This window comes from Microtus oregoni, unplaced genomic scaffold (genome assembly GCF_018167655.1).
Source record: "Microtus oregoni isolate MIOR12 unplaced genomic scaffold, Mior012 000001F_ref0000356, whole genome shotgun sequence".
Classification (NCBI taxonomy): domain Eukaryota; kingdom Metazoa; phylum Chordata; class Mammalia; order Rodentia; family Cricetidae; genus Microtus; species Microtus oregoni.
In genome coordinates this window covers 5871248-5899027 of record NW_024543060.1, presented here as the reverse complement: position 1 = coordinate 5899027, position 27780 = coordinate 5871248, and the positions used below count along the sequence as shown (strand labels likewise).

General features: G+C 47.2%; 1 protein-coding gene across 4 annotated transcripts in view; it reads left to right on the top strand.

The window, feature by feature from the left end:
- Ptk2b (protein tyrosine kinase 2 beta) overlaps positions 1 to 27780 on the top strand; it is a 122589-nt gene that overhangs the window by 15818 nt on the left and 78991 nt on the right. The window lies entirely within an intron of this gene.

Below are 27780 nucleotides of genomic sequence, written 5' to 3'. Positions count from 1 at the left end.
TTTGCCCTTGATCCACCACACTGTCTTTCTCGGGACCACGACGCCTGACTCCCCATCTGTCTCCCCAAAGCATCCTTCTCTGCGCTGTTCGTTGCGCAGGGCTCTCCTTCTGCTTTATGGTCTCCTTCATTGCGTGTACAGCTTCCTCAATGAGCTCATGAATCCAGAGGAAGCCTTGGCACCTGTGTCCTACTTGATGGGTTACAAAGAACCTGTGGCTGGTGTCTGCTGTAGTACAGGAAGGGACGAGAAAGAAACTAAGACCAATCTGAGCCATCCCCACAATCTTGAGCAGCCTGTGATGATGAGATCTATCTACAAAGGCCTAGGCAATGGGGGAAAGGGGACAGTTGCTGGACCCACTGGAAGTGGAGATGACCAGAGTCAGTGGGTTCCTCAGCCTTTAAAATAGTTAGATTTACCAATCTCACCCAGGGAATTGCCACCCCCATGTCTATATCAGGAAATTTTTTTTCAGGCCAAAAAAAAAAAAAAAAACCGTGTCAGGAATTTTATCTACGATCAGTCCCTCTTGGTTAATTTTTAATTTTGGGGGAGCTAATCATTCTTCCTATGGAGCTGAATCTCCCCTTGTGCCTTGCAGCTCTCCCCCAGCTCCCTATTGGAGCTCTTTCCTCCAACACTGTCTGAGTCTTGTTCTTTGCCTTGGTCCATGCTAACAAAGCCCCTGGTGTCTCGTAGGATTATGGTGCCTCCATGACTTCTGGATAAATCCCAGAAGCTCTGGAAGGTTCCAGACTTGTCTCTGTGAAGTTCTTCCCTTCGCTGCTTGCTTATATCTGTCTGATGACAGTGTCCCTCCAGACACTCCAGAATCTACCTTACCAGAACCCAGCTAAACTTCTTGCTGCACACAATTGGTAACTACTCCTCAGTCTTCTGTAAGTCATTAACAATTACCATGCACACTCATTTCCAGAAAATGCTTGGAGAAAGAAGCCTCCCCCAAGCCCAGGTCTTTGCTCCATTCCTTTTTAAGATAGTGGTGAGCATGCTCGCCCATTTCCCTGCCCCGGACACCAAGATCCTAAGAGACCCAAGGTTTTGTTAGCAAGGGCCAAGGCAAAGAGCAAGACTCAAACAGGGCTGGGGTAAAGAGCTCCAGTAGGGAGTTGCTGAGGAGCTGCAGGGTTGAAGCTGATGTTCTCCAGTGTCCCCCACCCTAGGGGGAGCCTTGGTCTGCACACAGGCAATTCTCCATTGTTGGAGACACAGGTCACAAGGATGAACACTGAGGCCTCTGTTTCTACGTATGCTCTCTCTGTTTCTTGGCCACAAACAAATCCTCCAGCTCAGTCTTCCAACACACTGCCCCATGCCCAACACTGACAGCCAGTGTTCCCCTTACTAGGCCATTGCAAAGATTCAAAGAAGGTAGATCTGTATGTATTTAATGCACTCTGCATGGTACATCGTATGTCATAGATATTGGTCTGTCTAGTTCTTCTGTGTATCAGGGAAACATTTATAGAAGACACAAGTGTGTGGAGCTGAAGGGACAGCTGAGCCCCATCCCTGGGCAATCAATCTGGCTGCACTCAGCCCAAATCCCAGCTCTGCAACTCAGGGCCTCAGCATGGTCTCTGGCAATTTGAGACTTACTTTACCTTCTTCCTCTTCCTCTTCTTCTTCTTCTCCTTCTCCGCTTTCTCCTTCTCCTTTTCCTACTTCCTCTTCCTCCTCCTCCTTCTTCTTCAAGATTTATTCATTTATTATGCATACAGTGTTCTGCCTGCATGCCAGAAGAGGGTAGCAGATCTCATTACAGATGGTTGTGAGCCTCCGTGTGGTTGCTGGGAATCAAACTCAGGACCTCTGGAAAAGCAGCCAGTGCTCTTAACCTCTCAGCCCCCTCTCCAACCCTTTCCTGTGCTTTTTACCCCGTCTACATGGTTGCTTCTTCTTGGCTACATCACTTCAAGACACATCAGAGAACTTGGTCCCCCAAGTACCTCAAGATGTCACAGACTACAGGAAACAATGAGGATTTTGCATTTTGCATGGAGACATGGAGGGAGAAAGGAAAGGGAAGGTTAGAGGATGTAGTAGTCATATATCTCTGCTCTCCTCCCCTTTTCCGTCTTCTGGTTCCCTGCCCTGGCTCTCTGAACCTCATCTTCTAACTGCAGTCACCAAATGAGACAATTTCCATCCTAATAGCTTTCTTCCTGGAAGGACTTCTGTTTCCATCCCCTCTTCATGATTGACACTTGTCTAAATAAAGATATCAGATTTTTGAGACAGAATGGCCGGTGATTAAATCTTGGTGACCTTGAAGCAAGCATGGGCTCAATAGAGGGGAGCTGCCTGGCCAGGGCAGAGCTGGAGTGGTTGTACTCAAGCAGAGCAGGACTCATTAGGTCCCACATTAAGCAAAACAGTCCCCGCCCCCGAAAGCAAACTGAGCCAGGCGTGGAGTGCCAGTGGGTTTTGTGGCTTGTGAAGAGGTGGATATATGAGTTTCATTGGCTGCAAGCCTGGCATTCTGATGATGGCGCTGGATAACTTGTCTGTCTAGAATTGCTCCATTGACTTTCTCATCAACCAAAGAGACAGGTGAAGATGGTTAGATTCTGTTATGGACAGGTGATTCCTGGCCTGGAAAAGAAAGGAAACCTTCAACAGATCTGAAAATTTTTAGGGAGAGGTGAGGCAGGGAGTTGCTTATATGATGCCTGCCACAGAGAAGGCCAAGAAACCAAAACCCCGATGGTCACGCAAGGAATGCAGGAAGCAGGACATGCCACAGGTTACAAGAGACACCGTGGTCTCCAAAGTCTTATTCGTGTCTTGTTCCTTGACCAGGGAGCTGGGTTTTCATCCCAAATGGTCTTCATGGCTTCTTTCTCTTTCTCCACCTGTTGGTAGCCTTGTTAGCTTGCTACCATCCATCCTCAGGAAGACCTCCTAGACCTCCTCTCGCCTGGGTCAGATAAATGTCCTGTACCAACTCAAGAGGCCACACTGCCTTTGTTAGGGCTGTCCCCATGGAGCAAGGATCTTAGGAGAGAATGGGGTGGACTGGTCTCAACTCTTGAGTGCAAACTCTGTCTTTACGGAGAACGATTTCCTCAACCTCAGCAACTGTTGGGATTGTCTCTTCCCAATGACACTGTTCATTATTGGATATCTCTTGTTGCTGGAGGGTTTGTCCCCATAGAACTGCCATGAAGCATACAGTGGCTCTTAGTGACAGGGGACCTCCCCTCCCAAAGGTTTTCTAATCTAAGTGTAACATAAAGAGTCATTTCCTTTCCTCCTTTCATAAAGGGAGTCTTCAAACACATGGCCTCTCTTACTCTCTGTGTTGGAGAAATGATTCTGTCCTTGCCTTGAAAGTCATGGCCAACAGGAAACAAAACACTGTATGTATAACATCACCTTCCTCCCTGAACACAGGGCCTTTACTTGCCTGGAACTCACTCTGTACACCAGCCTGGCCTTGAACTCAGAGATCTGCTTCTGCCTCCCAAGCTCTGGTAGGCACCGTACACAGGATCTTTTGCCAAGGCCACCCCATCAAAGCAAAACCAACAGAGCCCGCTTCCCACTTCACCTTCCACGTCTTCCTCAGCATGCAGCTCTCCAGCATGCACAGCTCCTAGAACTTGTGCATCATCTCAGTGCCGTCGCCTAGTAACAATATGCTTAGCAACCAGTAAAGGAAGTGTGATCACACCTCCCAGCATTGTACATGGAGCACTGCAGACAATACAAACAGCTCCTGATTTCTCTCTGCGCGGCTACAGGAAGGTAACTTTCAGAGATGGCTAGCATTCCGCTCTTGAGATAGTGTTCATCATCCAGGGGCCTAAATTGGCTACTGTTTGGCTTTTTACTTGGCATTGGGTAATATCTTTGCGGGGGCGGCTGGGTAGGTGGTTCTTGAAGGGCCGGATCTCTCTGCTTGCACTTGTTCTCAGGATGCCTGTGATGCAGGCAGGGCAGCTTGCAGAATCCTCTCTGCTCCCACGCAGCCCTCCCTGCACCAAGCCTGCATCACCTGCCCCCAACCACTGTGCTCCCCACATCCTCTTCGATTTGGAGGTGATTCTCTACACCCTACCACCTACCTGTCAGCCATTGCTCTCCCTGTGTTTAGGGTTTCTTTCAGACACTTCTGTGCTGCTAAACAGTCTCAGTTCCCCATGATCTAGATGTTCGTTCTCTCTCTCTCTCTCTCTCTCTCTCTCTCTCTCTCTCTCTCTCTCCTTCCATCTTCCATTTATGTGTCTCCCAACCTTCAACCTCGGGACCAGATATCACACAAGATGGGCACAGGTTTGAAAGCTATCTGTTCAGGCTCAGACTCTGGCTGGCTGTATTGTTTCCTAATACATGACACTCAGGAGCCCCAGTGACATCTTAACAGCCCAGTTTTTAATCAGGACACCAAGAGACTATCTCTTTGTTCTAGCATCTGGTTGGAGTCTCAGGGCTCAGGGTCTTGCAGTAGCCACAGAGCCTAACTAGGCAGGTTCAGTTCTCGACAGCCCTGTGTTCCTTTCCTTCACTTTGGAAATGGACTCTTGAGTGCAGGACTCGTCCTGTTCACAGAGGAACTTCTTGCAATGCGTAGAGAAGATAAATGCACCAATGTCCTTTTTACATGCCAAGCCTCTGTCCTTTTACATGTCAAGCCTCTTTGCAGATTTTTAAGAAAAGAATTTTCTAGGACAAATCTGGTCCTGTGTTTGCTGCGAGATGGAAAGAGATTCTGAGATTTCTAAGCCTGCAACAGAGACACGACAGCCACCCAGTCTCGATAGACCTCGTCTGGATCATCAAATCCTTCCAAGATGCTTTATCTCAAAGCTGTAAGAATAAATTCCAGCAGCACTTACATCCTTTATTCCCTGGGGCCCCATGATTCAGGTGGCCAGGTGACACCTCGTTCAAACTTTAGTCTAAGGACGTTTCATAGGCCTCTCTTCATTCTGGCTTGGGAACAAAAAACAAATGAGTCAGAGCATGACCACCGTCTCGTAGAGGTGCTGAGGGAGCAGCCCCTGAGGTAAGCATTTGGGGTTTGTGTCACCGGTCCTTCCATGGCAATTTTGTGTTGAGTAGCAGCTGAGTGAAAGGCAATTTTGCAAATGGAGGCTTCTGGGAGCAAGAGGTGCTAAAGCACACTGCATAGGTGTTTAGAGTAGGCCGGATAGAGTTTGGGTGGTAATGAATCTTGAAGCTTGGGAGTCTGGCCAACAATGCACAGACATTCCAGAGGCCTGAGCACTTTCCCCCAACACTTCCCTTAGGCAATTGGAGGATTTTGACCAAGGAAGATCCCAGCAGGTAAGGGGGGAAATGTAGCACACATGCAAGGCTCTGGCTTTCACTGAATGGCACTTTTCGAAACCCTAAGACAGAGACCTGCATCTTTACCCTCACCTCTTGGTCCTGTGATCCCATCGGGGAAGTAAGCAGGGCTTCTTGCTAAAATTCCTGCTCTTTGGTAAACAAACTGAAAGCCAAAAACTTCTTAGTCCCTAGAGGTTAGATACAGCACAGAGGTCCCCCACTGACCACGTTAGAGCTAGCTCTTAACACACATAGGGATTTGGTGAGGATCTGTAGGGAGGGAGATTTAGCAACCCTCTGCCCAGATAGCTAAAATAGTAAGTCATAACCCAAGGCAAAGTTAAGTCAGGAGAGACCCTAGTAACTGTCCAATCTACCAACCATTCACAGCTTGGAAATAGTCCCCAAGATGTAGGTGGAGGTTAATTGCGATTATTACTTTTTTAAATGTTATTTTAACACTGAAAATAAAAATACCCAAGCAGTACAACAGGAAAGATTTGCTCAAGGCTCTGCTATCTCATGGAGACATAATCTGCCTAGATCCCTCACGTCTGTTGACTTCCACACCTCTTCTTATCCCAGCGAGACTCCAAGCAAGGCTGGAAATGGATCTCCAAAAGGATCCTTTACAATCCCAGCATAGTCCTTGCCACTTCAGACATTAAATTGTCAACACTTCACGAGCCACGGGATCATTTCAGACACATTATCTTCTGAATAAAACATAGGCAGAGCCTATGGGGAAAATGTTAATCATAAAATATCAGTAGTAAGCTGATCTCTCAAAACACACCTGCTGCAGTAGGGTTAAAAACCACCCGCCCAGGACTGATGTGAAAGTAGAGCGTGAGTTTGGTTTCTGTAAGCCACATCCCACGTAGCAGGCAGGGAAACAGTGCTAATGGGGTGGGTAAAAGCAATTTGAACGCCATCCCCCGCACAGGCTCCTGTCTACAGCTTTTGTTCCCAGTGTCTCTTCAATAAACATGACTCAGTCTGATATTCGGGTTCCACTTCCTCTGGGCAGGGAGCTGACTCTGTGGTGCCTATCCTGGGTGACTCAGGGGCCCCTGGGCAGGGCTGCCTGCCTCTTCTTTGGCCTGCCAGCCTGGCTCCCTTCTGCCACGGGATCTCTGCTCTTCTTGGCTTCTCCAGTTTTCTATATGTTCCCTGAAGAACTAGGGTGGCCTCTTTCCCTACCCCATTGTGCATAGATCTTGGTGAGAAGCCAAAGTGCTTTTTACACCCACCCACTCCTCTGTATGAGGCATGGAAGGCCAAGTGAGGGTCACAATGGATTCCTATGAGAAACAAAAGCAAATATCAAGGGCTGGAGAAGATGGCTCAGCAGTTAAAAGCACTGGCTGCTCTTCCAGAAGACTCAGGTTTGATTCCTAGCACCCCCCGACCCCCACCCCACAGCAACTCAGAATCATCTGAAACTTCAGTTCCAGGGGATCTAATGTTTTTTTTCTGGACTCCATAGATACTAGACTGTGGTGCACATATAAGCATGCAGGCATAGCACTCATGCACATAAAATAGTAATAATAAAAAGAAAGGCCAGGCAGTGATGGTGCACGTCTTTAATCCCAGCCTTGCGAACATGAGGACCTGAGTTCAATTCTAAGTACTATGTAAAGAAAACTGGGCTTGGTGGTGTGCACTTGCAGTCTAAGCACTGGGGAGATGGAGACGGGTGAATCCTTGGTGTTCACAAGTTTCAAGCTACTGAGAAATCCTGTTTAAAAACAAAACAAAACAATACAAAACAAAACAAACAAACAAAAAAAGCAGGCGGATGGGGCCTAGGGAACAATACCTAAATTTATCTTCTCACTTCCACATACATGTGCGCGCGCGCATGCGTGCGCACGCACACACACACACACACACACACACACACACACACCAGCCATAATAGCAGTTTTCTCTATCTGGATGCACAATTTACTAAACCCGCATGGGATGGCTTTTGTAACAAGAACAGTAGCATTTTCTGCAAGAATAATAAAAGGCGATGAATGCAGAAGTGTGGGGTCTTCTCCCCAGGCCACCTGAGGGTATAGTCACCCCCAGGATGAAATGCAGAACTGTAGGGTCTTCTCCCCAGGCCGGCTGAGGGTGCACTCACCCCCAAGATGTAGAGAAGTGGAGAAACACATGTTCACAAGACTTCCTGCTAGCCTGGCCTCAGAATTAAAGAAGCTATAATTAAAAATATTTATTTAACCAATTAAACATTTTTGCTACATTATTTAAAGGATTTATTTAGCATTTACTATGAGGGAGCACTAGAAATCGATAGTACAAGAGTTTCTTTGGTAGGGCCTGTGATAGGTTGAATAAGATGCCTCCCATAGTCTTGGGCATTGGAACATTTGTTTCCCAGTTGGTGATGCTGTTTGGGAGGTTTAGGAGGTGTGGTCTTAGTGAAGAAAGATGTCACTAGAGATGGGCTTTGAGAATTTAAAGACACAAGCTACTTCTAGCTTGCGGTCTCTACTTTGTGCGTGGGGTTCAAGATGTGGGCCCTCAGTTTCCTGCTCTTAATACCACGCCGTTACTTTGTGTCATGGACTCTATCCCTATGGAACTGTAAGCCCAAATAAACTCTTCTCTAAGTTGTCTTGGTCAACAGAAAAATAACCAGTACAGACAGGGCTATTAGTGTTGGAGACTGTGGGTCACGAGAGACTTTAGATCAGGGCAGTATGATGGAAGGGAATGACTGTGGCAAACTGTGCAGAGCTCTTGACTTTGAGGGAAGGTGCACTCCCTCTATGAGAGCAACCCTACTTTTCAGGGCATCTCAAGGGCAGTACTTGTAGCCTGATAGTCCTAGACATCACTTCCATTTAATTTTCTGTAGTGAAGAGCATAGGGGCCCTCTGTTCTGTCCCGCCCGGCTAGCTTAACCCCCAAAATAACCACACAGAAATTGTATTAATTAAATTACTGCTTGGCCCATAAGCTCTAGCCTCTTATTGGCTAACTCTCACATCTTGGTTTAACCCATTTCTAATAATCTGTATATCATCACGAGGTCGTGGCTTACTGAGAAAGATTCTAACCTACGTCCATCTCAGGCCGGATATTCATGGTGTCTGCCACTCTGCCCTTCTTCCCAGAATTCTGTTCTGTCTTCCCCGCCTACCTAAGATCCGCCCTATCAATTATGCCAAGGCAGTTTCTTTAATAACCAATGAAAGTAACACAAATACAAAAGGACCTGCTACAATTTGCTATCATGAGGTAGGAAGAGCTTGGCTTCCTAACCATTCCTTCACAGACTGACCTGTGTGTATGGGCACACAGATCCCCAGCACTTCATCCTCACGTGTTTTCTCTCTCATGTGTTCGTATATCCTTTGTGGGTACCTTGATCTTCTTGATCTCCTGAGTAATAGCAGAGCAGTGTTTGACCAGGTACGGCACATTCTCAGGGTGGTACGAAGAGGATCTGGGAAAAGGCAGGGTTTCCCACAGTTGAACTGCTGGGTGAACTTCTCAGCTGTGTGATTCACTGCTCAGCTGCTGGAAGGTGTTTATCCAGGGAACGCAAATGTAATCATTCTTACTGGTCTCTTAGACCTGGCTGTGGGTGGTTGTGATTGTTAATGTTGATGCTCAGCTTGATTGAACTCAGAGTCACCTAGGAGATTAGTAAAGCATACCTCTGGGGATGTCTCTGAGCACATTTTCAAAAACATTATATCATGATGACTCCGACCTAACCAAAGGTTTAATCCAATGATGGATTTAAAATTTGAATATAAAATAATAAGACTATATAAAACAGAACCTCATTGGAGGCAGTGGATCGCTAGACATTTACTTTTGAGGCAATATTGTGACCCTGACTCTTTCTGCTTCTTCCCTTCTGCTTCCTGGATGCTATGGAGTGAGACACTTTTCTTCACTATGCCCTTCATTCCAAAAGTTTCTTCCTTCCTTGCCATGGTTATAAAAGTAATGGAGTGAGATGACCATAGATCCATTCCTCTGAGGCCATGAGCCAAAATAAGTCCTCCTCTATGAATTGCTTTCTTAGGTATTTTGAAATGTTGACTAAAAATGGCTAAAAGCAATGGAAAATAGCTTAGCAAGAAAAGGCCTACTATGGACGAAGAAAGAATAAAAAGGCATTGCATGGCCACTTATTGTCATATTACCTTTTAGTTACAGCTTTACAGACAACAGAAACCCCAAAAGGGGTTTTCTGGTCCCTGTACTCAATGTGTAGAGAAGATCCAAGAAAAGGCTGAATTCAAAGAAGATAAGAACAAGGGCCTCAAACATGGCCACACATACCTGGGTCTGCTCTTCTGCCGGTCTCTCATCCTGGGGCTCTTGAAAACACTGGCTTTATTCTTTCAAAATAATGTCTGCTGTGGCAACAGCCTTGCCACACATCTAAGACAATTCTTTTCCTTAAGCTCAAGTTTCAAAAGCATTAGTTTTGGCTAGGATCATGTGCCCACTTCTGAATGATCCCCACAACCTGGAGGTGGGAGGAAGATGTTGGTTTCATTTAGCTAATATGTTCCATCCTGGGGGCAGAGTGGGATGAGGAAGCTGAAGAGATGGTCTACCACAATGGGCAGCCTCCACTTCAGGTATGAAGGGTGTGCAAGAAGGGGAATTCCCACTAAGAAAGTGAGAGCCATCCTCCCACCCTCTGAAGGGGTAGGAAGAGGCATGGCAGGTGAGCCCCTTGTAAGAGTTTGCAAGCCCTGGTGGGTTGGGTAGTGGTTTAAGATTGGTAGCTACACATCTCTGTGACTGTGGCAAGGACTATCAAATGTGGGAAATTATCGTATTGAAAGTGCCTGGAAATTGGTTATGCTATGAAATTGCTGACGACTAAAACCTTGCAGAAAGAACCAGGGAGAAGGTCGAGGGGTAGCCACCAGCAAGTCTTTCGTACAGAGCTGTGCAGCCCAGGACCCTTCTGGGCTGTCTTGCAGCAGCTGATCTAGGAAGAAGGCAGGAGAGTTTGCCTTCCCAGCTGCAGAAGCCTGCTGCGGTGTTGTCCAGAGCAACCAATGCCTTTGCTCATTGCTCTGTCTTCCTGGGCTTGAACCCAAGGGTCAGCATTAGTGAGGAGCCTGTCACAGAACCAATCCTGATTTTCAAAGATGATATTTATATCACACAACTTATGTCCGAAATTGAAGAGCCACCTTGTCCTCCAGTCTTTGTGTAGATGATGTTTTTAGATGGCTATTTTTGGGTCTGCCTTTTGACTCTCCCAACTGTGCTTTGTTCTTTTTCGAAGAGTCTTCACACTTTAACCCTCTTCTGGCTGGTACAGGATAATGGCTTCCCAGAGATCTCCATACCTTAGACTCAGAATTTTGGGGGAGTTATCCTACAGAGCAAAGGAAGCTGAGCAAGAGGGCCTAAGTTGAGGATTTTAAGGAGATGAGTGTTCTGGACAGGATATGTAGGTTTCCTTACAAGGGGGAATCAGGATTGATGGTTCCAGGAAGAGAAGGCAATGTCATGGAGAGACAGAAATGGAAAGACAGCAGCAGGGGTGGGGTCGGGGGACCATGCACAGAGGTATGCTAAGAGTCTCTAAAATCTTGAAAAGGAAAACATTCTTCCCCAGTCTGGCTAACATCTTGGTTTTAGGACTTCCAACTCCAAGTCTATAAGATAAACACCTGCTGTTCTAGTTACTGAATTTCATGGTAATATCTTATAGCATCAGTAGGAAACATCCGTCCGTCTTTCTGGAAAGCAAGTTGGTGGTATGAATGGGGAAATATAAAAGAATTTTAATGCCTTCTCACTGAGTCATTCAATTTGTATATCACTTACATATCAAGCTGTTTGTGTTATTGTGTGTGGCACAAAATGTTGGGACTACCAACCTGGGGGCTGTGGGTGTTCTTCCTTACTGCAGCACAGTTTGAGACTATATTCCTTATGCTCATGGCCCGTCCGCTGGAGGATGTTTCTCTGAACAGTGTATTGTCATGGCATGTGGGGATGGATGAGTATATTAGAAAGTGGCTATGATGGCCGGTCCCATCTACTGATTCAGAAGAGACTTACTGACCATGCCATATACCAGGCAACAGGTGGGGGATCAGAGTTAAGGATTTTTGTGGGATTATAGGAAGGTACACATGGTTGATTACAGATATGGTAAGATTTCTCACAAATACTGACCTTCCACTTGAATTTGGAGACTTGGTAGGAGCAGAGGGTAGCTGTTGAGCTAAGTTAAAGAAGGCATTCCTTTCCCCATCTGCACACGAGTCAATAACAGACGCAGTCCCTACTTGCATCCTGATAACTCAAGGTTCTGGAGCCTGGAGCAAATCAACCACCCCTGAATTATAGCTAAATAGAGGAAACAAATAGACAACCCAAACATCCTGCAGTGGGTCACTGGTATATCGTTACAATGAAATTCTACCCGGTCATAAAAAACGTTTGAATCATGAATGTACGTCATGACTGGGGTGAATCTCAGCAGCATTGTAGGGAGTATAAAAAGGTCAGTTTCCTCAGCTGGGCGGTGGTGGCACATGCCTTTAATCCCAGCACTCGGAGGCAGAGGCAGGCGGATCTCTGTGAGTTCGAGACCAAACTGGTCTACAAGAGCTAGTTCTAGCACAGGCCCCAGGCCCCAAAGCTACAGAGAAACCCTGTCTCAAAAAAAAAAAAAACCAAAAAACAAACAAACAAAAAACGGTCAGTTTCAAAAGGTTGCATGCTGGATGGGCCCATTGATATTAACTTCTTTAAAAGACAATTCCAGCCAGGCCTTGGATGCTGAGACAGTGGGACAATCCCGTGCAGAAGGTCAGCCTAGTATGCATAGAACCTACCCAGCTTTAACAGTCAGGTTTACCCAGCCTAGAGTCATCTAAGAAGAGAATCTCAACTGAAGGATTGCCAAGATGAGATTGGCTATGGGCAGACACATCTGTAGGGGATTGTCTTAATTACTCATTGAAGCTGGAGGGCCTGGCCCCCTGGGGGTAGCACCATTCCCTGAACAGGTGGTCCTCACTTGTAGAAGACCACTAGCTAAACGCGAGCCTGTGCAAACCACCAAGCTCCCGCTGCTCTTCTGCGGCCGTGCGGTGAACTCCCTGGTTCAGGATGATGCTGTGTGGAATAACAGGCCTGGTTCCAGGTTCCTGCCTCGAGTTTCGGAACTGTAATCTAGAAGCATAAATCCAATAAAACCCTTTCCTAAGCTGCTTTTGGTCAGGATATTTATCTCTCATAGCAACAGAGGTGATACTAGGACATACGGTAAGACCCCGTCTCAAGAACTGAACCTAGCAAGATAACCTTGCGCAGATGCAAAACAAGTTCAAGGCTCTAGAGACAAAGAGGTTCATTATGTGATTGTGACTTTAAAAGGGTCACCCCACAGGGAAGTCCATTCACACCTGGTAAAAGAGTTGTCATTGTGAGAATGTACGCGTAAGATGATAGACACAGGACAACACACAGGTGTAAACAAGTGAACTTGCGTTGCACATGGTGAAAACAGGCTGGGGAGATGGCTCAGCCGAGAAAGCGCCTGCCCCATAAATATGTGGACCTGACTTTGGGTCCTCAGAATACACATAAAAAGCCAGGCACAGCAGCATACACAGGCAGTGACAGGAGGATCCTTGGGTCTGGCTGGCCAGCCAGCCGAGCTGAATCAGTGAGCTTCAAGTTCAGTAAGAGCCCTGCCTGAAAAAATAAATGGAGAGCGAAAGAGACAGACAACTTACATTCATTTCCAACCTCAACACACTCCTCATGTACACGCATACGCGAGCACACACACACACACACACACACACACACACACACGCAGTGGAAATGGAGTAAAGACTGTAGGTTAGTCCCAGTATTACACCAGTGCCCGTTTTCTGGTTTTGCTAATGTATGGGAGATGTCATCATAGGGAAAGAGGAAAGATTGGTCACGAGGAACAGGACTCTGCTAACTGTCCATCTTCCTGCGATCTGTAACCATTTCAAAAGAAAAAGAAAAGAAGAAAAGCTACAGGCTAAAAATTTCTCCAATGCTTCTTTTGTTCCTAAAAATATTTTCAAACCCCGACTATATCCAGGTCCATTTGAGTTAGTGTTTGAGTACCTCGTGGTCCTCCTGTGGCTTCCAGATGTTTGCTCGTGGCCACATGGGACAGGGAGGTGATACTAGCATCTGGCAGCAGAGGGGAGTGGAAGCTCACTTCCCCTGACTTGGCTGTGTACCTCCTGCCCGCCCACCCCATTATCTACAGCTGGGGTATCATTCTCGACTAAGGGAACGAGGAGATTGGATGTGCTCTGAGACATTGTTGATGCTGTCATCTGGTGTGAATGTAGCTTTCTGCCTTACAAACTCTTGACTAGTGAAGAGACACAGCGAGGAAACAGGCTAGGGAGAGACTCACTGGAGAGGACACCTGGGCAAGGAGATCGATGACTAAGATCGAACAGGTATTTGGTGTAGACCGAGTTTTATGTATTGAAAGAGGAATCCCAGGTGAGATTATATCAGCTGTTCTGAATTATGACAGCAACACTCTAGCATCATGTGACTTCCAAAAAGCTACGCAGTGTCTTTGGGGCTTGGTTTCCTTTCTGTATGTTAGCACTCATAGCAACCAGGCTGAGTCATTTCTTTCGATATTTGCTGCTTGTTTTGTATTTCAACTCTATGTCTGCGTGTGCATACGTTTATGATCATAATTTCACTGCTGCTTCATAACTGTAATTTCGCTTTTATGAATGGCAGTGTACATATACGCAGGGCATCTGATGTGTGATCCTCCAAGACTGAGAACTGCTCCTCCAAGGGCTACACATGAATTCACCAGCAAGGCTACGAAGGAAGGCAATGGATGCTCTCAGGAAGGCCCAGCTCTGCCAGAGGCCTATAGGACCCAGATCAACATCTCTCCATCAGGCAGTAGGACCCCAAGTGCTGAAAGGCAGGAATTCCCCTAGCACAATGTTCCAAACTGCCATCAACTCTCCAGTGACACCATATATACTGAGAAGGGGGTGGGGAGGAGGAGGAAGAGAGGAGAGGAGAAAGATCGGGGGCGGGGGGAGGAAAAAGAGAATAGAAGAGAAAGAAGAAAGGGAGGAGGAGAAGTCTTTACAGAGCACTGCTCCTGATGTATTTGGATGAACGAAATGAAGTGTGAAGATAAAAGCACCTTTCTCCTGACCTTTGGTCTAGATTTGGTCCCCCCCACCCCCCCACTAGGATGGCAGCCAGGAAGAAGGGCTTTCAGCTATTCTCTAAACAAAATTTATTGGTCCTAGCCAGACTGGGTGGTCCACACCTGTAATCCCAGCACTCAGGAGGCTGGGGTCAGACAATGAGGAGTTCAAGATCGCTTTCAGCTACATAATGTAGCTGAGTTGGAAGCCAGCCTGGGCTCCATAAGATTCTGCCTCTCACAAAAGTAAAAACAACAAGAAAGATCCCATTGGTTCAGAGATAGAGATCCTAGAACTGGGGGAGACATAGCTCTAGCTCTCCTTCTGGTGTGTGTGCACGTTCATGTGCATGCATGCGTGCACACAAACACACACAGAGTCATCTATAATCTTGGTCATCTAAACACCCTCCTTTGGAACTTTTCTCATCCTTAAATCTATTTTGCCATTGCCTCAGCTCAGCATGATCTGAAGGGACAGCCCGGGTTTCTGCAGATGGGATGGGCAACTGGAGTTTCATGGAAGACTTCTTTTTGGTGATGTACATGGCTGCTCAATACCCAGCAGGCTGGTATGAATACAGGTCTCACCTTCATCCTCTGATGACTCTGATAACCTATTTGTTACTCTGAAGGCAGGGCTAAGTTGGAGTCAGAGCCTCTGTCTGCACCTCCAGGGTCTACCTCTTCCACTTGAGCTAACTTGCTCCTTCTCCACTTCCCGGGTGTGACTCACAGGTAGCTCCTGTCAGGGGAGCAGGTGTGTGTCATTTCCTCACTCTGAGAAGACCCAGTGTTGTACTGTTTCCCACCTCCACTAGCCTTACCCTTATAGGGCTTGGACGGTTGCCACAGACATCCTTCCAGGGATGCATGAGCTGTTTGGGGGTGGGCTTTTGCATCCTCACTGAGAAGTTTGGGGAAAGCAGGAGCCAACGTCAGGCTGCTCATCTTTCCCCCTCACTCTGCCATGCCCACCCCTCTTCCCTTTAGCAAACCAACCCCCTACTTACACCAGTGCCCTAGAACTGGTTCCCACCCTCATCATGCTCCCCAGTGTCCCCCTTACAGCCTGGCCTTCACCCGAGAAGGGAGCCCAATCCCCCATCATTACTGATTTCCAGTCGACAGACCTTCCCAGGATGAGAAGGTGCTGACGCCCTCCTCAGGAGAGGTCTGGAACCACTTGGTGAGAGGGAAGTTGGGCTAGTGCTGCCCAGTCACTGTTCTGGGACATTGTCTTTTAAAAGTCTTTGTGACAAAAATCTCCTGAGACAACTGTATGGCCAGAGTAGGCTGAGAATGTCCCCCCGCCCCCATGAAACTGGCTCCCCAGTGGGTCAGGTTCCTGTTCTGCTCAGGTGGAAAACTGGAAAAAGCCTGACTTCACTAGTCAAGCGAGGCTTCCTTAGGGCAAGGTGTAGGGGAGGGCCAGTTCACCCTGATAGGCCATGGCACTCCTGTGGTCTTGGGTCTGGTGCTAAAGGAGCCTCCTGAGCCAACTGCTCTTGGGTGTTGTAGTTGAAGGTGGTATTGTGATATTCCCTTGAAGGAGTTGACCCATTGAGGTAGAGGGCAGCTGAAGGAGCCATAAACTGTTCTTCAACCATGAAAGAAGCCAATAGGTGGAGGTGAGATGGGTTTTGCTCCACTTGTCTCTCCTCTCCTCTCCTCTCCTCTCCTCTCCTCTCCTCTCCTCTCCTCTCCTCTCCTCTCCTCTCCTCTCCTCTCCCTTCCCCTCCCCTCCCCTTCCCTTCCCTTCCCTTCTCTCCCCTCCCCTCCTCTCTTCCCCTCCTTACTCCCTCCCTCCTTTCTCTCTCTCTCTCTCTCTCTCTCTCTCTCTCTCTCTTTCTCTCTCTCTCTCTCTCTCTCTCTCTCTCTCTCTCTCTCTCTCCATGGTGTTTGTGTTTGCATGTATGAACATGAGCATGTATGCACAAGTGTGTGGGGACCAGAGTTCATTATAGGAAGCCTTCCTCAATTGCTCTACACCTTATTCCTTGAGCAACTCAGCTAGCTGGACTGGCCAGTACCATTGCCTTCCCATACCGCTGACATTACAGGCACATAGTGCCATGTCCAGTTTTTACATGGGTGCTGAGGGGCTGGACTTAGGTCGTTGAAAAGCAGGTACTGTAAGCCCTGAGGCAACTCTCTAGATCTGCACTTGAGCTTTCTGAGGAAGCTTTTCTCATTCTTTGAGCAATGGGACAGGCGGCAAAGATGCAGAGGTAAGGAGTGTCTTATCTCTAAAACAGTTCAAACAGAGGGCGACCTGGGCTGGGCTTGGCTGGGCCGCTGTTCCAGTGACCTGCACAGCTCTTTTCTGAGAGCCTCTGTGACTTGGATTGGAGTCTGTCCTGGTCTCTCTGCTTGCTTCTGTAGCCAGTCCCCACTCTATCACAGACCTTCTCCTTTGAGTGATATAGACCCTGTTATATCCCTGGGCCTGCATCTGGTAGGGGGCTATGTGATGCCTTGGCTGAAGCCCCAGAAGTGTCTGCCCTGGACTGAGTGGATTCAGGTACTCCACGTCGTGTGGTGTGTGTGTGTGTGTGTGTGTGTGTGTGTGTGTGTGTGTGTGTATTCTCATGGGTCATTTCACCACCCCCAGATCTGTGGGTTACAATTGCTCTCTCTCTAGCGCTGTAGAGGAGGAAGTGAGGAAACAGCTGGGTCCCTGCAGGGCGGATTAGAGATCCTGGCGACCTGCCCCCCAGCATGCTTGTGCATGTAGAACATCCATTGATTGCATGTCTGCATTCTTCCAAAAGGGCTCTGCGCCTGGATCTTCATACATTCTCCATCCCACATACATCCAACTTGGCTTTGCAGTCTCACTACAACCCTGCAACACCTGTATCGTGTTTGTGCCATGGGGGAGGAAGTTAAGAACCAGGACAGTTGGCAGTGCCCTTGTGACATAGCTAAGAAGGGGTAGTGAGAGCTTGCCCCAAGGTCTTTCTGTCCATGCTGTGAGATGCCACCAAGAGGTAAAACAAGAAGGCCCCTGCACCTGCAGAGGATGTCTCAGGAATAGATAGAGTCATTCAGTACAACACTCCTGGGTGAATGATGCCCTACTCCTCGTATCCCAGGTCCTATGCTAAATACAACTTCAGAAAAGGGGTGTTCCCTTCTTTCTTAGCTTGCAAAAAGCCCGCAGGCTAGGGCTGAGGAGATCGTTCTACCAGTAAAGCCCTACTGTGCAAACATGAGAACCTGGATTTGGTCCCCAGAACCCAAATAAAAGAGCAGGGCTTGCTCAGTGCACTTGTATTCCCAGCACTGGGGAGATGGAGACAGATGGATCCCCGGGGTTTGCTGTCCAGCCAGCCCAGTCTCCGTGGAGCGCCGTAGACCAATGAGACATCTCCAAACCCAAATAAATGTGGAAGGCTCCCGAGAATCAACACTTAAGGTTGACCTCTGGCCTCCACACACATACATGTTCAACACATGTGTAAGCACACTCACAACACCCAGGCACACACAAGAGTTTGTAGCCAGAAAAGGGGACGTAACAGGTTTATAGTAAACAAAAAGTGCCACAAAAGTAGAGAGAGCTCATCTTATTGGGGGCATAAAAAAAGGTGCAGGGCCAAAATGGCATCTGGGGTGGCTGTGCACAAAAGGGATTTGTGTCGACAGAGATGCAGGGTATGAGCTGGTGAGATTGCACTCTGTGCTAGAAGGGTCAAGCAGAGAGTTATCATGAACTCTCTGGCTATTGCAAAACAAGCCTTAGTGACTTTCTCTTTCTCTACTCTCCCACGATGGTCCCACGCCCAGGCAGATTCCAGCCCAGACTCGACCCGAAGCGCTGCACGATTCCTCCCATTGGCTGGTGTAGACAGCACCAGCTCTCCCTCCAGTTGGCTCTGGATCCTTCGGATTCCGCCTTGGGATAACTCTCTTCACCCACGCCTCCTTTATCTTTAGTGTTGCCTGTACCTCGGGTAAAATTATTCTCACTAACATCAGTGAACAGGCCACCAAATTGTTGCCCTCAGGGTCTGTTCTTACAAATCTAACTATCCCCTGGCTATGGGCACAGACACCTTTGTAAACCTTGGGGCTTTTTTTGCACCTTGTCACAAATCCCAGACTTTTTCCTGTCGCTTCACTTCTCAGCCACCTCCTCCTCTCCACAAATCTTAAAGCCCCAGCCCAGGCCCCACCCTTCCCGTGAGACAAGATTAACTCCACTGCTTGCATTGCTCACGGTGTGTGATCACGTGTGATCACGTTTGCACTTCTCTTGCATAAAGCACACTGTGCCCTGTGGCATTATTTAGTGTGCTTGTTCCTCTCTCTAAGTTCCCGATTCCTCCCCGGACTGTAATGTTTGTATCTTCTCTCTTGTTCTCCTACTGCGTGGGAACTTGACTGTCTGTTAAGTTTATGGCAAACACAATCCTAGCAGTAAACTCCAGTACAGCTGGGAAAAAGCTGGAGACAGGGAGACCCATAACATGTAGTTTAACCTTGATATCGTTTCTATAGGATTTTATCCTTCCTTCCTTTCTTTCTTTCTTTCTTTCTTTCTTCCTTCCTTCCTTCCTTCCTTTCTCCCTCCCTCCCCCCTCCCCCCTCTTTCTTTTCTTTCTTTTTTTCCAGAAGAACAAGGACCTACCCAAGCCCTGCTCCTTTCCTAACAACATAAATTGATCATATATTTTCCCTGGGTGAGGATGTGGAGGAATAGCAGATAAGAATAGAAAATCCAACTCTGCCATTTCTTAGGTCTGAGATACTGAGTTACTTTAATCTCCCTGTGCTTCACTTTCTCCATATGCATGGTGGCAGAAGGATAATAGTAGCAACATCTTCATTTCCTTTTGAGAGTTAAAAAGTAACATGTATGACTGAAAGATTAAAAGTATCCAGTAGATGCTCATTATCCAACTCCTGGATGTTCTCCCTCCTAGAAGTCAAAATGTACACATCCAGGAAGATTACAGATAACCCTGATAATGAAGACTTGTTTTTCAGAACTTGCTAGTAATTTACCTTCCGGCCACATCTGAAGTCCTCAGTGGGTGGAGATAGGAGATAACAAGGGATATCACACTAGCAGTTCCAAGGCAGAATCCAGACACCAAGGATCACGGGACCATCCACACTGAGACCTGAGAGGACTTTAGTCTGTCCTGGCTTGGCTGTCTTCTTCCCCAGCCATGCCACGATCCACCTCAGCTTCATGTTAAATGGGGCAGTGACGGCACTTCCTGTGATCAACAGGAAGCCAGAAACCCAAAGAAATGAACCTTGGCTCTTTGGTCTTGAGGAACACAAGTCACAGCCTAGAAGATGTCAGGACTTCCATTCTATGCCAGACACAAGAACTAGTTCATTTTTCTGAGCACAGACCCAATGCTCAGCACCTCCACCTCCTTAGTATCTTCCTCCCCCAGGAGGAGGGTAAGGCTTAACTGTCCAGGTCCTGGGTTTTGAGTTGACCTGGTTTGTCTCCTATGTACACAGCAGAATCTGGGCATACTGGTCTTGCTGGGATGGCCCTGACTTTGCCTAACCAACCTGACGAGGTCTTTCCAGCTCCTTGTCCACTCCAAATTCTACCCGCCCCGCATGGCCTTGAGAGCACTTTCAATAAAGAGAGGGTCAGACTCCCTGAGGCAGACCACACCCTCTTCCCTGCAACCTTGGAGAGAGGAACCACAGCTAAGTTGCGTAGGAGGAGGGAATAACAGCCAATGCCCAGAAGTGTCCCCTTCTTTGGTATTCCTGCCCCTCGCAAAGGGCAGTTCTGAGCTGGGATCCTGCAAAAGCCTCCTCTCTCATTAGAGGCGTTTTACAGCATGTCTATTTTGGAGCTACAGCTGGGTGCTTCTCAGAATAAATAGAGCTGTGATATGGGGCTAAAAGAAGAAAGAAATCCTACTGTCTTTTTAGATTCCCGCACTCTCCAGTGCTTTCCAATCTTCCTTTCTCCAAAGCCTTTCCCTGAGACCCCTACCTCTACCGACACCTCTTACCTCGGGGTTCTTCTATAAACGCAGGCAATGCTGTGTATCCTGTTCTGTGCTGGGCGCAGGGGTCCTGCAAGTTTCAAACTGCATAGATTTAATGTCGAGGGTTAATGTCAAGAGTTCATATGCAGGTTAACCATCCCTTATCTAAAATGTTTGGAACCAGAAAGGCCTTAGAATTTCGCAATATTTTGGACTTGGAAATATTTACATAATGAGATATCTTGAAGGCAGGCCCCATGTCAAGTCTAAACATTATTTATGCCTCATGCACAACTCATACACATAACCTCCAGGTGGTTTCATACCATATTGTAGGGCGCCTGAGTTCTAGAGGAGTCAGAAGTGGAATTTCCTATCTGTGTGTCATTTGTCTGAGGACATGACACACAGCATCTCCATCCATACAGCATTGCAGGCTTTGACTTTTTCAGACTGGGGATACTCGGCATGTGTTAAAGACTTTCTCAACAAAGGGTACAAGGGCTGGTCTATCTTCTTCCTGATGACATGAATGTCACAACCAAGATGACATTCCTGGGGATTGTTGTGTTCTGGCTCTTGAGTCTTCTAACCGTCAGAGTTTCTCTGCCCTTACATTGTGTTTATCCCCAAATCACGTTGTATTGAAACCCCTGGGAAGGGATCCAGGGCTGGAGGGAACAGAAGGATAAATCTGATTTGTTTGAACAAAGCAGATTTGTGTCATCCAGCGAAGGATGGAAATGGCCCCCATAGAAGACATGATCACTAAAGGACAGATAAGCAGAATGGTGTGTGGCATCACTTGAGGCCAAGCCATCAGGGACCCCCTTGTGTGCCTCCCACTCATGTGGTAAGTGGGTTTGATGGTGCCTGGGAATCATGCAAGCCTCTGGATCAATTTTGACTGCAAGGCCTTGCTTCCTCTTCTCTCTCTGGCTGAGACGTGTAGAGTTGCACTCAACCCTGGTGAGCCTCTGGGTTGGCTTCACTGCAAGCCCTTGCTTCCTTCTTTTCCCTCTCCTGCTGAGATGTGCACCAATGCATCCACCCTTTGCCCCTTCGCTGCTGCCTGACCTTGCATCTCAGCCCACAGGGTCCCTAGGAGGTGTGTAGAGTGCAATCAGATGATAATCCCGAGAGATGGAGCCACCACCTCAAAGCCTTCCTGCCCAAGGCCAGGAGCAGTCATCCTCACCTGCTATGTGATCTCACATCTCATCCTGGGGGTCAGAACCACAAAGCTCTTCTGCTGCCTGGAAGCATCTCTGAGAGGTGTTGGGGGTGATGAGATGCCTCTGCTGGGTTTCCTCTCTTGGCTTGGTCACAGTCATGAAGATAGACCCATCCTTGGTTATGGTCCCGAATGAGTCTATAGAAGCCTCTGTGGGCAGCTGAGTAGCACAGCTGTCCATATGGAGGAAGGCAGGGATTACTGAGCTCTGAGTGACAGCACTGGTTCTCCCCACTTGTTGAGAGATTATAGGTGTGAATGCCAAGATCACACCTGGGAGACAGGCCTGACATATTATGGGCGTATTGCAAGGGTTGAAAGTGTGAATTTTGAACTCAACTGGACTTGGGAGTATATCTCATTTCTCCTGCCTTAGCCCTGTGACTTTGGGCTGGTTCTTTAGTGTCTCTTAAAGTCCATTTCTCTATTATATGGGAGTGTGAACTCTATCAAAAAAATTCTCATCTTTTTACTGTTTTTATTGTGCTGTACATTTTTCTCTGCTCTCTTCCCTTCCTCCCCTTTTCCCTTCTACCCTGACTCATGACCCCCATGCTCCCTATTTACTCAGGAGATCTTGTATTTTTTTTTCTTCCTATTTAGATCTATGTATGTCTCTCTTAGGGTCTTTTTTTGATGTCTAGGTTCTTTGAGGTTGTGGGTCATAGGCTAATTTTTCTTTGTTTTATGTCTAAAATTTACTTATGAATGAGTACATATTATATTTGTCTTTCTGGGTCTGGGTTACCTCACTCACTATGTTTTTTTCTAGATACATCTATTTGCAGGCAAATTTCAAGTTGTCGTTATTTTTTACTGCTGGTTAACACTCCATTGTGTAACTGTACCACATTTTCTTTATCCATTCTTTGGTCGAGGGGCATCTAGGTTGTTTCCAGGTTCTGGCTATGACAAATAATGCTGATATGAACATAGCTGAGCACATGTCCTTGTGGTATGAGTGAGCTTCCTTTGGGTATATACCCCAAAGTGGTATTGCTGGGTCTTGAGATAGATGACCCGCAACTTTGTGAAATTCTCATTCCTTAATTCAGCACAACATTTAGTGCGCCTACTCTGCACCAAGCTTGCGAAAGGCTGATGAGATACCCTGTTCTGAGGTTGCCTGTGCATTCTGCTACGATCAGAGATGGCATGTTGTACGGATTCTACAAGAAAGTTTGCTTGTGTTGCTTAACACCACAGAAAATACTTGATGGTGGCTGCTGCTACAGCCAGCATTGGAAGCACAACACGAACGAACCATGGCTCTAGAAAACATGTTTTCATCCAGCAAATCATTCCACTCCTCCTTCAAGGCTGTAGCTGCATTTCGGTTGTGGGGATAGCATTAGTTGGGGTTTCCTGAGGGAGGAGACCAACAGGAAGTATTGAAAGAGATTTATTATGAAGAGTTGGCTCATATGATTACAGAGACTGCTACGACTCCAGCTCTGTAGCCAGTATGCTGGAGACCCAGAAGGGCTGGTGGGTAAACTCCAGTCTAAAAATGCAAGACTTAAAACAGAGGGAGAACCCACACTTCAGCTTGGCTTGAAAGACAGGAAAATCCGGAGTCGCATTTTGGTTGGGGGATTTCCTCGGGGAGGATGCTCTCTTACTCTGGAAAGATTCGCTCTTTTGTTCCCTTCAGGTCTTCAGCTTCTTTCACGAGCCCACCCACCTTGAAGACGGCTGTCTGTTTTATGCACTTTGCCATTCAAATGCCAATGCCATCAAGAAATGTACTGATAGATCCACTCAGAATAACGTTTAACTAGATGGCTGATACTTCATGGTTGATTTGCTCAAGGGGAAAAGAAAATAAAAGACCATCATGAGGAACAGTGGTCAGGGAGGTAGTAGCCGAGACTGTAGGACAGCTGGAGACCTCTGGGCTATGCTGGACAGCAACCAGATCCTGAAGGCGAGGGGACCCCACCCATGGTTCAGACAGGAGCTCTTCACTTCTGATTTAGAGCTTGGTCTAATACAAAGGGCGATCCTTTTTTTTTTCTTTGTTTTTCTGTGATTGGTTTAATTAGTTTAATACGATTTATTTACAATTGTATCTGTTTCCTGCAAATGATATAACTTTGTTCTTTTTTGTTTTGTTTTGTTTTTATTGAGCTATATATTTTTCTCCACTCCCCTCCCTTCCCCCTCCCCTGCCCCTTCTTACCCTCTCCCATGATCCCTATGCTCCCAATTTACTCAGGAGATCTTGCCTTTTTCTACTTCAAGGGGCATCCTTTGATTCCTTTATGTTTTGTTCATTTGTGACAACATCAAAACAGTTCACATTAAAATCTGAATGTGTAGTTTCCCATGAAAAGTAAGAAATCAGTTTTGTGAGTGCAGATGTCTGTGAGCACACAGACAACACACATTGAATTGGAGCCCAGGTCACCTCCTTCAGTCTGTGTACCTGATGTCCTGCTGCCTTGGCCTCTTCTCGCTCTGAACTTCTCTCAAGCTTCTCTGACCAGCTGCCGTCTAAAGTGTCTCCACCCCAGTCACCACCACAGCCCTCCTCTAGCTCTTTCTTTCTTTAGGGGAAGGGGCTTGGCAAGAAAACTGTCCTCTGTCTAGGGAGTACTCAGACAGCTAGAGGGACCTGGCTGTGGCCAAACAGCAGAATGGGCGAGCAGTTCCCCCTTGTCTTATCAAGTTTTGGAAACTTGAGCCAACATTTAATATTTTATATATTATTATGATAATTCGAGCTCTCAGGAAACACTGCTAGGGGTAGGCCCATTTTGAAGGCCCTTGGGATTTGTTTGAATCAGGTGTGATCCTTTAAACTTGTGCAGCAACGGCGGTGCTGAAGGGAGAAGTTTGTCTGGTAGATCCTTAGGCACAAGAGCAACGGCAAGTCATGCAGTGCCAAGCAGGGAAACGCTTGGCTAGAACAGGAGCCTTTAGTGTGGTTTCCATGGGAAAAGCAGGCGAGCATCAGCTGCTGAGCATTGTCTCTGCAGACTCTGAGGAGCCAGGGCTTGGCTTTCCTTGGTAGCCTGGTCTTTGGCTGAGGGCTGTGTAGGGCAGATAGGGATGGGTCAGGGTCTGAGAGATCCTTAGGAGAGGTGTTTGGAGCTTGGGATCCACTTGGTTGTTTTGCAGACGAAAAGCATGCTTTTAGGATCTGTCTGACCCCAGAAGCAGCTTCTCTTAGGGGCCTAACAAAGCCCCAAGAGTTAGAATATCAAATACAGGGACTAACCAGTGACTCTCAACTTTCCTAACGCTGTGAGCCTGCAATAAAGTTTCTCATGTTGTGGGGACCCCAACCATAAAATTATTTTCACTGCTGCTTCACAGCTGTAATTTTGCTACTGTTATGAATTATAATGTAAATATCTGACATTCGGGGTATCTGATATGTGACCCTTACAAAAGGGTCATTTGACCCCCACCAAAGGGGTCATGACCCACAGGTTGAGGACCACTGGACTACAGCCATGGCCCTGACAAGGCCTTCACTATATTGTCTTAAGGCTTGAAAAGATCAGCTTCTCCAAGTGCCCCAGGAAGATGCACCAGATTAGCTGATGCTTGTTTTCTTCTAGTCCAGGTTGTAAACAGGCCCAGAAGTGACCCAAGAGCCCAGCCTTGCTCCCCCTTTGTATAAAGGGGACCTGAACCCAATGAATGGAGCCACTTTTATCAAAGTCCCGTGGTTGGTCTAGGTGTGCAGTTCATTTGCTAGAGTGCTTACCCAGTAAAAGAAGGTCTGACTTCAATCTTCAGCACCGTGTAAACAGGACACTGCGGCCCATACCTGTAATTCCAGAACCTGAGAGCCTGGGACAACTCACTTCAAGATGTGAGAATCTCAACTATAGGTCCTAGATGGTATCTGATAGAATTCTTTGCCTTCCCATTGATGGAGGATAGGGTTTTTGTTGATACATTCCAGAGCTTGGTAATCTGTTCCTCAGGATATTAGGTCTCACACAGAGGTGGGGTCTGACTCTTTGTGGGGCTCTAAAGCTAGCCAAAGAGAATTTGTCATCAACTCTGGTGCTGAAACAGTCTGAATGCTCCACAGCCGTTGACGTTCTAATCAGCTTTTGTAGACGCATGGCTGCTTTTCAGCAATTCTCATTCCGAAGTCCAAGGCCATCCTTTGCTACACAATACATTAGAGGCTAGCCTGGTTTACATAAGACCCTGTCTCAAAAACAAACGAGCAAACAAACAAACAAAACCAAAACGAAATCGAAAATGTGGTTGTGAGCGGAACCTAGAACTCAAGGCTTTCCCCATATTCCTTGCAGTTGGGTAAAGCTAGAGGGAGCAGGACCCCTGCCTCTGTCTGTAAGAATTTTTGAACATTAAGAGCATGAGCTCAAAAATGCTCCCAGCAGCAGCAGCAAAGACTGTTCTCCGGGACAGCAGGACGGTGGCAGCCTTAGCAGGATCCCTGCCAGGCCTCCCAGTTCTAAGCTTAGCCAAGAACCTAAGATGTCAGAGCCAGGATGCAGGTTGGGATGAGAAAACCTCAGTCCAGTCCCGACCTTGGTCCGATCCAACTGGCGAGTACTGTCCCTTCTCTGGCATCAGCTCTACTGATTGTCATCCAGTCAGGCTCAAACAGCCAAGTCGTTGTTCCTGTTTAAGATCCTGTAATGAGGCTAGCAAGAGAAGAGTGGGGAGGTCTCAGAAACAGAGACCAGATCGAGACCTCTGAAGAGAAAGAATTCAGAGACAAAGCAAAGGAAGGAAACCGGAGGGGGGGGGTCATTATAGACAGAAATATAAAGCTCAAATGGGAGGTGGGCTTCCCCAGAGAGCTGCAAACCCCAGGTTTCTGGACAGAGTCTGATATGAAAACTTTAATGGAAGAAGGGTTATTTATAGGAGGGAAGGAATATTCATGAGGAGGTGGTAGGACACTTTGTGTCCTTCTTCTGGAGTTTTTGGATGTGTCATGACATCAGGTGCATGATGGGAGCAGTGGGTTCTGCAAGATGAAGCAAGTCCATGACCGTTCCAGCTGGCTTTGGATGGTCTTGTGTCTTTGTTGTTTGAGAGGTCACATGATGTCCTGCTGTGACACAGTGCTGAGGTCCTATCAACCTCTAAGTACTTTGAGTTTATTCCTCCTGTATCTCTCTTTATACACACACACACACACACACACACACACACACACACACACTACACACGTTCATAGCATGCTTCAAAACCCTTTGTTCTGATTGGAAGGTGAAGGGTAGGTCACGTACATGTTTTTAATGATGTTTCCCAAGGATCACACACGTTCTAGAAGGCAGCAGATTAAATGATCTCTAAGACCCCTTCTAGTGCTGAATTCTATCATGTTCTGACTTAGGTCTGGTCCAAGCGGGTAAATTGTTGTCACTGCTCCACAGAGTCTGAGAAGGGCAGGGGCAGATAACAAAAGGAACATTTGAAGTCATTAGGTTTTCAAGAGTGGAGGGCTGAAAGCCAGGACCCCTGCAGGTATTCTGTCTCGTGGAGCTGTGCTCTTTCTTCTGCCCTACAGGCTCCTCCCTCAGCAGGTCCTCCTTCCTCCTCATACCACGTGGTCTAAGGTCATCCTTTCCTTATCTGGCATGCAGCCACGCAATGAGACACTTGACAAGTGATGGCAATGTTGACAGCTGAGAACAGAACCCCAGAGTGGGAGGGGCATCTGCTCAGCTAGTGCTGTGGAGGTGAAGGGGTTTGGGGTTACCACCTTAGCTGAAGGATGAGCATGGAACAGAGTTCAGAATGTGCTCAACGTCTCATGGGAGCCAATGAGTGAGCTGCGAGGCCACGGGGAAAGTTGTAGGACAATCAGAGCCCACTGTGCTCCAAAATTCTAAGTACCCAAGACCTAAACCAGAGAGCAGGGACCTGCTGGCAGGGTTCACACCCAGCAGATATGGCCTGGACCACTGAGTTGGCCTTCTTGGGGTAGCTTTCAAAGTTCCTGGTTATCATACCTGGTTCTGACAGACCTTGCTCATTTTGAGAACTACAGAGTTTTGGAGACAGGGGGTAAATGTATGTGAATAGGAAGTGACCTTGGT